The following is a 12,738-nucleotide window of genomic DNA, read 5'->3' as shown; positions in this document are numbered from 1 at the left end:
GCTGTTGTGTGTTTGTTGTTTGAATTTGTTTGGATGTTGATTGAACTTGTATGAAGTTTCAAAACCATGCTGTTAAACCCTAGGGTTTATGTTGAAAACCCAGGACTTTGAAGCTCATTGGCTGCGTTTACTGTTCCATTGGGTTTGGACCAATGAGAACATTTCGTTCTCTACTCCCAAAACGCACAGCTTTGTTAAGTGGCACGCTAATTACAGCTTTGCCACCGTTGACCCCATGTTTGACTCCATACCATGCTATGTGTTTCATATTTCATCCAAAATGTTCATCAACTTCAACAATTCATTTTTTATTCATTTCAACTCCAAAAATTGTGGGATTTTTTGCATTAAACTCATGAAAATGTCCAGTATTTTATTGTGATTTTTAATTAATTTTTCATTGGCTGGATTTTAATTGATAATTGGTTTCCTAACATGTATGTATAAATGATACATTGTGCCATTTCTTTTGTGAAATTGTCATGACATATCCATTGCCCCCGAAATTTTTTGTGGTAAAACTAGACATGCTCACCTTCATTTCCATATAAAGATTGTGCATTTATCATTTATGGTTTGCTAGTTATGATTTTGTGAACTAGGGTGTGACAATTTGTGTCACACCAATGATGTGCATCTTCTTGATTTTTGTTCATATACTTCCTGGCCTCCAAATCACTTGAAATTTTGCATGAATGATCTATCACATGTCTAGTTTGTGTATGAATTTTATTGGAATTAATCGTGCTGTTTTCCATTTGATTGTGAATTTTCTTCCATGCTTAGTCATTTGTTGACTTTATGTGGTACATGTTGCCAAATCTTTTGTGAAATTCTCAAATCTTATTGTATGACCATGAAATTTCATATGTGATAACTAGACATCTCAAGCTTTGCATTGGTGTTAATCTCATTCATTTCTCTTCTGTTTTCAATTTGATATGATTTTTTGAAGTTGACCCATGCTTGTTGACTTTCATTATGCTTATTTGAATTTGGTTTGACTTCATGATTTTAATTGACTGCCTTCCTCTCATCCAAATGCAATGAAATTTGACATGCTTGCCATGCTAGGTGTTAGGATTGAATGTGATTTATTTGATAATTTTTTGAGATTGTTTGGGTTGACTTTTGAATGAAGTCTTGCTGTTGACCTATTTGTATGCTTCCCTTGCCATGCATTGCCTTCCTATGTTCATGAAATGACAATGGTGCATGATTTGATTATGAATCCAATTGAGATAGCTTCTTAAATGTTTGAACATGAATTGGGTTGACCTTTATTTGCTGTTTGACTCTTTTCTTTCACCCTTGACCCTAGGCTAGTCCTAGTGGTCTTCTGAGCTTACAATTGAGCTATTGTTTCAGGTTAAGTACCAGTGCTTCAAAGATCATTCAAATTTGATTGAGTTGAATTGTATATCACGTGCTAACCCTTGTTTTGTAGGTTGACTCATGTAACTTGAGTCTTTGTGCCTTGCACAATTGGTCCCTCTGTGGTTGACTATTGGTTCATTTCTTTTGGTTTGAACTACTGACTTGTTTACTAATAAGTTTGACTTTTTCAGGTACACTTTAGTTGCTTTAGTTGCTTGCTTTGCTATTTAGCATTTGCTTTGAGGTATAACTACTTCTTCTTCATGTAGTCTGGAGTCCCGGTCTGTTATTTGACCGGGCAAACTGTCTGAAGTCCTCCTTAAGAGGCAATGCCTGTGTGTGTTTAAAATTGTCCCAAGCAGGAAAAGTCCTTCAAGTAAGGCAATGGGTGGAAGGTAGGGATAAGCAATCTATCCCCCACTATTCAGTGTGTCCTCTCTTTGCTCCCATTACATGGTTGAAGCATTGAGATAAAAACCCAAGATCTAATCGAGTCAATAATGTGGAGAGAGTTCCTACTTTCTGAACTCCCACACTTTCTTTGATGCTCTCCCTGATTAGGGATAGAAGCAATGAGGCACACCCCTCATCTCCTTTTCATCTGCTTCACCTTAGCCTCTCAATGGCAAGGTTAAGAGCGACCTTTACCTATCACAGTGGACTTTCATAGTCAAACCCTCTTGTGTGAGCCCCCCCTTGTTTGGCTATAGAGTGTGCTGTTTGATATTGATTGATTGATTGATTGCCTCATATACACATGTTTGCTTTCATGCTTTATGCACTCATCATCATTAATTGCTCATCAATGCATAATCATCTCATTTGTCTTTGTGACATTATCATTGCTGTTTACCCATTCAGGACAATTGTAAGACCATCCATTGGCCATTGCTCCTATGATATGGAAGTGAGTATAAGACCATCACCTTGGCCACTCATCTTATCTTTGCCTGATGCATTTACTTGATTGTATGTGAGGAAGCAACTGTAAGTCCCTGCAAGTTGGCATTTGCTCTCCTATGATCACATGTTGTTTTGTTTGTTTGTATGTGAGGATACAACTGTAAGTCCCTGCAAGTTGGTATTTGTATTCCTAGGACCATACTGTGGAGGTTAGAGTAAGCCCAGACAGATTGGCATCTGACATCCATGTTTTGTTTTTCTTTGTTTATGTGAGGTTGCAACTGTAAGTCCCTGCTAGTTGGCATTTGTATTCCTAGGATCATATGTTGGATATTGGTATAAGTCCAGACAGATTGGCATCCGGTATCCAAGTTTCTTTTTGTTTTAGGAGATTAGTATAAGTCCATTGAGTGGCCTCTGATATCCAGTTTTGTTTTAGGAGATTGGTGTAAATCCATCTAGTGGTATCCGGTATCCGCTTTTGTTTGTGAGATTGGAGTAAGACCATTGAATGGCATCCGGTAATCATTTGTTTGCTTACATTATTATTACCTATTGCTTATTCCAAAGGACACACTTGAATCATCTCCCATATGATTTCAAGAAGTGAACCTTCTAAGAAGTTTTACAATCCATATCCATCCATTCATCCTCATTATGTCCTAAACCTTTTCACACTTCAATTTTCAAACTTGACATAGATATTGTGCAAACTTCTTCATGTTTTCCAAACTAAAAACCTGGACCCAAGTCCTTGACTTTTTTCAAACTCCATTTCATAATACTTCTTTCAAATCAATCTTAATCATACTTTGACTTCACTTTCATAATCACAATCAATTAACTTCACTCATTCACTTGTTTTGGCTTTGTCCATTGTTAATCTTTTCACACATTAGCCATAGGTTTCAATTATCATTGTGGTTGATGTAAACCTTGCCTATCCTTAGTGAGTCGACAGTAAGACTTCCGTACTAAAAACAGGGTTAACCCCTCCAGTACGTCGAAGCTATCCTCGCATGGTGGATGTTGGTTTTGGTCGAGTTTTCTCCCATTGATAATGAAAAGCCTCAGTGCTATTGTTTAAAATTGAATCCATCAACCTTTTTGAAATCTTTTAGCCGAACTACGGCGTTTTGATCCTTACCTTTGATGGAAAGGCAGCGGGTTCATCCGTTCAAACCCAATAATAAAATTGTATATTCTTTTCTCACCATCCCAATCATGTTTGCACAATACTTATGTCATAACAAATAACAATTTAGTACAACAAGTGTGAAAAGGGCTCCCTAGGAGTACCTAGGACGTAGTGGGTGCCTAACACCTTCCCATTGCGTAATTTACCCCTTACCCAGACTCTCTGATCTTTTATTAGTTTTCTACGTGTAAAACTTCTTAGGCTTTTGTTCGCTTTTTAGCCAGTCCTTTGGATAAATAAAAGTGCGGTGGCGACTCGAAAATCATTGTATGCTTTGCTTATGGTTTAATCGATAAATCATATAGCGACGAATACACCGCTACAGAAAAGTGGCGACTCTGCTGGGGAAACTATCGATCCTTGGTGGTATTGCCTACTTTTCACCCTTGTTGTGCTATATTATTATCTGTTATTTGACATATTTTTGTACAATTTGGGATAACTGTATTGATTGTAATGTTTGAATTGCTTGATATACAATTGCTGTTTGCTTTGGTGATCTGTGAGATGAGTTCTATACCCGAACTCGAGTGCACTCTAGGATAGGAGAATGGCATAGTCCTGTTGACTGGTGTGGAGTATTCCTTAGCCAGTTGACTTGCGAGCCCATTCACTTGGTGGAGGTCATGTTGGATTAATAATGTCACACAAGTCATTTGTGGTTAGGCATTATTCTTTCAATCATGTGCCGCAGAAGCCAAGGACCGTAGTTTACCAAACCCATCTTGGCCTATTTTTTAGGACCGTAGTGCGGAGGTCGTTCAGATGTCAGTTCTGATACGATTGTTACGCGATACTACACTCATAAGAGTTTCTCTTGAGAATATTCTTGGAATACGAGTATTCGTTCCTCCGATAATATTCGAAAGATGGAACGATGATTATGGGAACCTCTGATAGAACATGTCTGGCAGGTTTAAACCCTAGTACACTCCCTTTGGGTGGTTCTTAACCGAGACTCCATGCTCGTGACTCTCAACAAACCCGTGATTCGTGGTTGAGTCGTTCAAACATTGTTAATATCAATGGATCCCGGATCAGGTGTAAAACCTAAAATCCACCAAAGCGGCTGGTTGATATTAAGGATGTTCGAGCCGGTTCATGTACCGTTAATATCAATGGAACTTGGGTGTCGATAAGGTGAAAACCTAAATCCACCAAAATGGATGATTGATATTAGGGATACATAGAGCTTTCCCACGACCTTTGTTTGGTGTGCTTTGCTTGATCCTTGAGTGTGTTTGTTGCATTCACGCATTCATCCGCATTCGTGTCATCGCAAAAAGAAGATTTTCAAGGAACTTAAAAAAGGGTTTATTTGCAAAATTTTCAGACATGGAAAGACCAAAGAGGCATACAAAGAAGTACAGCTTTAGACAGCCCGATGTAAAAGAGTTAAGGAATCTGACATCGTATGTACTAGATCCCTTGGGTTTCAAAGCTCGCTATGGGAAGCTTCTACCACTGCTCACCACTCAGGTTGACAAAGGGTTGATGAGTACTCTGGCTCAGTTCTACGATCCGTTGCATCACTGCTTCTTATTTCCGGACTTCCAGCTATTGCCAACCTTGGAGGAGTATTCTCATCTCATTGGGATTCCAATTCTGGATCAAGTGCCGTTCAGTGGCTTAGAGGATATTCCATCTGCTCGAGAGATTGCCAGCTTGTTGCATATAGATGAAGAACTGATTAGAGCTAACCTGACTACCAAAGGCGGAATTCAGGGTTTTCCTTCCGAGTTCCTCATTGCCCAAGCTACCTTTTATGGGAAGGCCATGAGTGAGGATGCCTTTGAGGCTCTCTTTGTATTACTCATCTATGGATTGGTGCTATTTCCCAATTTCGACAAGTTCGTGGACATGAACGCCATTAGGATCTTCTCGGTTCTTAATCCAGTTCCGACTTTGTTGGGTGATACATATGTCTCCTTGCACCTGAGGAATATGAAGAATGGAGGAGTCATTGTCTGCTGTTTACCCCTGCTGTACAAGTGGTTTATTTCGCACTTGCCGCAGACAGTTGCTTTCAAGGAGAACAAGGGATGTCTACGGTGGTCTCAGAGACTCATGTCTCTCACCAATGATGATATCACTTGGTATGATCGCGTGTACGATACCGTCCAGATCATCGACTATTGTGGTGAATTCCCTAATGTGCCCCTTCTTGGTACATGTGGTGGGATCAGCTACAATCCTATACTTGCACGTCGCCAGCTTGGGTTCCCCCTAAAGGATAAACCTAATAGCATTCTGTTAGAAGGTGTGTTCTTTCAGGAGGGTAAAGATCCCCAAGGCCTGAAAGCCAGATTTGTCCGTGCATGGCGCAGTGTTCACAAGAAGAGTAGGAATGAGTTGGGCCCAAAGAACTGCATTGCTTTGGAGCCATACACCTCTTGGGTCAGACAGAGGGCTGCTACCTACTTGATGCCGTATGATTATCCAAGACCTACACCGTTGGATGTGGCTGGGCCTTCAACCCTCCCTACCCAACGTGTAGAGGAGTTGAGAGAAGAAGACCTTTCGCGTGCTTGGATCCGTGAGAGGGAGGAATTGCTGCAGCAGCTCAAGGAGAAGGACGCTATGATTGAATTCCTCGAGCACCGAGTGATCGATGATCCGAACGACGCTTGGACTTCTCTGCTTCCTCAGTCTTCCAAATTCTGGAAGAGGAGGTATGATCGACTTGCAAAGGAGAAAGCTGACATGGAAGCGGCCTATGAGAGAGAGATCAAGAAGTTGTGCACTTCTCGTCTTCCAGCATCCCGAGCTTTTAGGGATCCATAGGATGTCATTTACCTTTTCTCTTTGTAATTTAAAATGCTGTACTTTTTGTCTTGATGTATTGAATGAAATATTTTCCATGAGGAATCAAAAATGCTTAAATTAATCAAAATATTGCAAAAAATACCCTAAGGGTTCCTTGAAAACAAAGCATTTGCACAAGCATTTCATGCATCATTCTTGCATAAACAGGTACCCTTTGTTTCTGGTCTTCTTGTCCTAACCTCTGTTCTTCATTTATTTTGAAGACAAGCTGATTCACCGGTATTATACACGAGTCAACTCTGCAAGAATCATGGAGCAGTTGGAACAAGAGAACAGAGAATTGAAGGAAGAGGTCGCCAGACTTGGCGCTTTGATGGAGCAACTCCTTGCCGCTCAGAATCAACCTGCTCCGACGCCTGCAACTCCTGCTCAGAGGACAGTCATTTCAGAGGTAGCTACTTCTACAGTGCCAGTCAGCACCCACGCGCCCAATGCCATGCCGCCCGGGTTTCCTTGGGGCATGCCCCCAGGTTTTATGCCAGATATTCCTGCGCCAACCTTCGCTCAAATGCCGGCGTCTAGCTCGGTCCCTATCGCCGCTCCTCCTGTCGTGCATACCATGCCAAGGGTAGACGACATCATCTATCACTCCGAGCCATCTGAGGGCGCAGACGTTCATGAAAAGATGGATGCCATGAACGATCAATTCCTTGAGCTGAGAAAGGAATTGAGGACTCTTCGAGGCAAAGACCTATTCGGCAAGTCTGCAGCCGAACTCTGCCTAGTTCCCGGTGTCAAGATACCGATCAAATTCAAGGTCCCGGACTTTGAAAAATACAAAGGGAACACCTGTCCGCTTGCTCACCTGGTCATGTACGCCAGGAAGATGTCAACACAGACTGATAATGATCAACTCCTGATTCATTATTTCCAAGACAGTCTATCTGGTGCCGCGCTCAGATGGTACATGAGCTTGGACAGCGCCAACATCAGATCTTTCAATGACCTTGGCGAAGCTTTCGTCAAGCAATATAAGTACAACGTCGATATGGCGCCTGACCGAGATCAACTCAGGTCCATGTCCCAGAAGGACAAGGAATCGTTCAAGGAGTACGCCCAGAGATGGCGAGAGCTGGCAGCTCAAATCACTCCACCGCTGGAAGAGAAGGAAATGACCAAGATCTTTCTGAAGACTCTTGGCTCATTTTATTATGAGCGGATGGTAGCAAGCGCTCCCTCTGATTTCACCGAGATGGTGAACATGGGGATGCGTCTCGAAGAAGGTGTCCGTGAAGGACGGTTGGCTAAGGATGATAGCTCTTCCTCTAAACGATATGGGGCGTTTAAGAGGAAAGAAGGTGAAGCACATGCCGTTCAATCTCAGCCCAAACACAGAAGACCCTCTGTTCAGAGGAATCCTGCACGACATGTCAGTCATCAGCACCAGGTGGCTCACGTAGCACCTGTTTTCAAGGACAATACTCCTCAACATCAGCAATATCAACATCAACAGTATCAGCATCAGCAACAATACCAACAACCGCAGTACCAACAACAACAATCTCGTCCACAGCAACAGGCTTATCAGCCTCGTGGGAGTACGAGTAATCAGGCGAACATGGGTTACGAAAGGAAGAAGATCAGTTTTGATCCGATTCCTATGTCGTATGCGGAGTTATATCCCTCTCTAATAGAGCGGAAGTTGGTTTCTCCGAGAGATCCTCCGGCTATACCGGTCAACCCTCAGTGGTGGTATAAGCCTGACCTACACTGTGTCTATCATTCTGGTGCTCCGGGCCATGATATTGAGAATTGCTTCCAGCTGAAGACTAAGGTGCAAGACCTTATGAGAAGTGGAATCCTGAGTTTTGAGGACTCAAGCCCGAACGTCACCAAGAACCCATTGCCTGCGCATGGGAAATCTGTCAACATGATTCAAGAATGCCTTGGGAGGTACAAGGTCAAGTATGTCAGCCACATCAGGCAGTCGTTGGTTGATTTACATAAGATGCTGTGTCAGTACAGTTATTTGGAGCATAACCACGACAAGTGCCGCGTCTGTTCTGTCAATCGCTTGGGTTGCGACCAGGTCCGCCGTGAACTTCAGAAGTTGTTGAATGAAGGTACCATTGAGATTCTCCAGAATCGCAATGTTGATGTTGTCGAACCTGAAGTGAGTGTCATCTCACCGTGTTCAAGTTACCTGAGCCTGTTGTTATTCGCTACAATAGCAACAAGCCGAAGGCTTCCCCTGCCTTGATCATCAAACCAGCCGGCCCTGTGCCGTATTCATCTGATAAAGCTGTGCCTTTCCGGTACAATCCTGTTGCTGTCCAGGATGGGGTCGAGGTACCTCTACCTTCTACATCTGTAACCACTATTGCTGATGTTAGTGGGTTGACTCGCAGTGGTCGAGTATTCTCTGCGCCAGCAAAGGCTACCACTTTTGACACTGTTGTGCGCCCTGTAGGGAATGCTGTGAATGTTCAGAATCCGGCACTTGCTGTTGCCCAGCCTTCCTCATCCGTACAAAAGACTCCTGTTTCTTCAGTTGGCCCGAGTGGCATTGTTGATGAAGAATCTGATGAGATGCTGAGGCTCATCAGAAAAAGCGAGTACAACATTGTAGACCAGCTTCTACACACGCCCTCCAAGATTTCTATTCTTTCTCTACTGCTGAATTCAGAACCCCATAGGGAATCTCTGCAGAAGGTCTTGGACCTGGCATATGTTGATCACGACGTCACCCTGGAACAATTTGATAGCATTGTTGCAAACATTACCGCTTGCAACACTTTGAGCTTTTGTGACGCTGATCTCCCCGAGGAGGGAAGAGACCACAACATGGCTTTACACATCTCTATGAATTGCAAATCTGATGCAATGTCCAATGTGTTGGTGGACACTGGATCTTCTCTTAATGTATTGCCAAAATCCACACTCTCTCGATTATCATATCAAGGTCCTCCTATGAGGCAGAGTGGGGTTGTTGTGAAAGCATTTGATGGGTCGCGCAAGACCGTGACTGGGGAAGTTGATCTCCCAATCAAAATAGGACCAAGTGATTTCCAAGTCACTTTCCAAGTAATGGATATCCACCCATCATACAGCTGTCTCTTAGGCAGACCATGGATTCACGAGGCTGGCGCCGTGACATCCACCCTACACCAGAAGCTGAAATTTGTGAAGAACAAGAAATTGGTTGTAGTAGGGGGAGAAAAGGCTCTCCTGGTTAGCCATCTGTCTTCTTTCTCGTACATTGACGCAGAGGATGAAGTTGGAACTCAGTTCCAAGCTTTATCTATTGATGAACCAATCGAGAAGAAGTCTCCTTCATTCACTTCCTACCGTGATGCTAAGCTGGCCATTGAATGTGGTGCAGTTGCTGGTTTGGGGAAGGTGATTGAACTTGAAGACAACAAATCCCGGGCTGGCATTGGCTATGGTTCTGGGGCATGCAATGAGCAAGGTCTGTTCAAGAGTGGAGGGTTCATTCACGCCAATCAACCTGAAGAAGAGGAAGCTGCTGCCATCATTGAAGAGGAAGCAGAGGACATGAACAATTTTGTTATTCCTGGTGGTGTCTGCCACAATTGGGTCGCTGTAGATGTTCCTACAGTCATCCATAGATCAGAGTAAATTGTTCATTTTGTTTAAAACCTTCTCCCATGCCAAAGGGAGAAGTGATGACATTGTTGGCAGCATTTAATACAATGATGTTTTCATTCAATTAATGCATTGTTTAACATTTGTTTTTCCTTTGTTTTTACCTTTTGCTTTTCTGCATGAAATCAGTGATCACAAAAAACCATAAAAACAAAAACAAAAACAACATTTTTCATCTGCATAATGGTTTGCTTGTTTAAATGCTGAAGTTTTTTCCTTAACCAAAATCATTATGCAGATTGATCCTAAAACCCATTGAACATAATGATCCAACGCTATCTCCCAATTTTGAATTCCCTGTATTTGAGGCAGAAGAAGATGACGTTGAGGGGGTTCCTGATGAGATTACCCGTCTCCTTGAGCACGAAGAGAAGATCATTCAGCCGCATCTCGAAGACTTGGAAACAGTCAACTTGGGGTCTGAGGATTGTGTTCGTCTGGTGAAGATCGGGGCACTTCTTGAAGAGTCTGTCAAGGAAGATTTGATCAGTTTGCTACGAGAATATTCAGATATCTTTGCTTGGTCCTATGAAGACATGCCGGGTTTAGATACAGATATTGTGCAACATTTCCTGCCTTTGAAGCCTGAGTGCGTGCCTGTGAAGCAGAAGCTCAGAAGAACTCATCCAGATATGGCAGTAAAGATCAAAGAAGAAGTTCAGAAGCAAATTGATGCGGGGTTTCTGGTGACTTCTACATATCCTCAATGGGTGGCCAATATTGTGCCTGTTCCTAAGAAGGACGGAAAGGTCCGTATGTGCGTTGACTATAGAGATTTGAATAAAGCTAGCCCAAAAGATGATTTTCCTCTACCACACATTGACATGTTGGTAGACAATACAGCTAAATTCAAAGTCTTTTCCTTTATGGACGGATTTTCTGGATATAATCAAATCAAGATGGCACCAGAGGATATGGAGAAGACAACATTCATCACACCTTGGGGAACATTCTGTTATCGAGTGATGCCCTTCGGTTTGAAGAACGCCGGAGCCACGTATCAACGAGCTATGACTACCTTGTTTCATGACATGATGCACAAGGAGATAGAAGTCTATGTTGATGATATGATCGCTAAGTCCCGAACGGAAGTTGAGCATGTTGAGCATTTGTTGAAGCTTTTTCAGCGTTTGAGAAAGTTCAAACTTCGCCTGAATCCGAACAAATGTACATTTGGAGTCCGTTCCGGCAAATTGTTGGGTTTTATGGTAAGCGAAAGAGGTATTGAGGTTGATCCTGCAAAGGTCAAAGCAATACAAGAGATGCCTGCACCCAAAACTGAGAAGCAAGTCCGAGGTTTTCTTGGCCGCTTGAACTACATTTCCAGATTTATATCCCACATGACTGCCACATGTGCGCCGATATTCAAGCTCCTCCGGAAAGATCAGTCGCATGATTGGACCGAGGATTGCCAGAAAGCTTTCGACAGTATCAAAGATTATCTGTCTGAACCTCCGATTTTGTCTCCGCCTGTGGAAGGAAGACCTCTGATCATGTATTTAACAGTTCTTGAAGACTCGATGGGTTGTGTACTCGGTCAACAAGACGAATCAGGGAAGAAGGAGTTTGCTATATACTACCTCAGTAAGAAGTTTACTGATTGTGAGTCTCGATACTCTACACTTGAGAAGACGTGCTGTGCTTTAGCTTGGGCTGCTAAGCGTTTGCGCCAGTACATGATAAATCATACAACTTGGTTGATATCCAGAATGGATCCAATTAAGTATATCTTCGAGAAGCCTGCTTTAACTGGGAGGATTGCCCGTTGGCAGATGTTGTTGTCTGAGTATGATATTGAGTATCGAGCTCAGAAAGCTATCAAAGGTAGTATCTTGGCTGACCATCTAGCGCACCAGCCGATTGAAGATCATCAGTCTGTTCAGTATGACTTCCCTGACGAGGAAATTCTGTATTTGAAGATGAAAGATTGCGATGAGCCTACACTTGATGAAGGTCCAGAACCTGGTTCCAGATGGACGATGGTGTTTGATGGCGCTGTTAATCAATATGGAAATGGAATTGGGGCAGTGATTATCACTCCTCAAGGTTCACACATTCCGTTTACAGCAAGGCTAACTTTCAAATGCACGAACAACATGGCGGAGTATGAAGCCTGTATAATGGGACTTGAAGAATGCATTGATTTGAGAATCAAGTATCTTGATGTCTATGGTGATTCGGCCCTAGTTATCAATCAGATCAAGGGTGAATGGGAGACGAACCAGCCAAGTCTCATTCCGTACAGAGATTACGCAAGGAGAATTTCAACATTCTTTACAGAAGTTGAATTTTATCACATTCCTCGAGAGGATAATCGGATGGCGGATGCTCTTGCAACGCTTGCTTCCATGATAGTGGTCAGACGGTGGAATGATGTCCCCAATATTACTGTGATGCGCTTGGACAGACCAGCTCACATATTTGCAATCGAAGAAGTGAAAGATGACAAGCCTTGGTATTTTGATATCAAAAATTTCCTCCAGAACCAGGTCTACCCGCCTGGGGCATCTGTGAAAGATAGGAAAACTTTGAGAAGGTTGTCAGGCAGTTTCTACCTCAGTGGTGAAGTGCTGTATAAGAGGAATTTCGATATGGTTTTGCTCAGATGCGTGGATAGACACGAAGCAAACCTATTGATGACTGAGGTCCATGAGGGTTCATTTGGTACTCATTCCAATGGACATGCCATGGCTAAGAAAATGTTGAGAGCGGGCTATTATTGGCTGACAATGGAGTCTGACTGTTGCAAGTATGTGAAGAAATGTCACAAGTGTCAAATTTATGCGGATAAGATTCATATTCCTCCGACACTCCTGAATGTGATTTCA

This window comes from Lathyrus oleraceus, chromosome 7 (assembly GCF_024323335.1).
Source record: "Lathyrus oleraceus cultivar Zhongwan6 chromosome 7, CAAS_Psat_ZW6_1.0, whole genome shotgun sequence".
Lineage (NCBI taxonomy): Eukaryota > Viridiplantae > Streptophyta > Magnoliopsida > Fabales > Fabaceae > Lathyrus > Lathyrus oleraceus.
Note: the sequence above shows the minus strand (reverse complement) of the source record.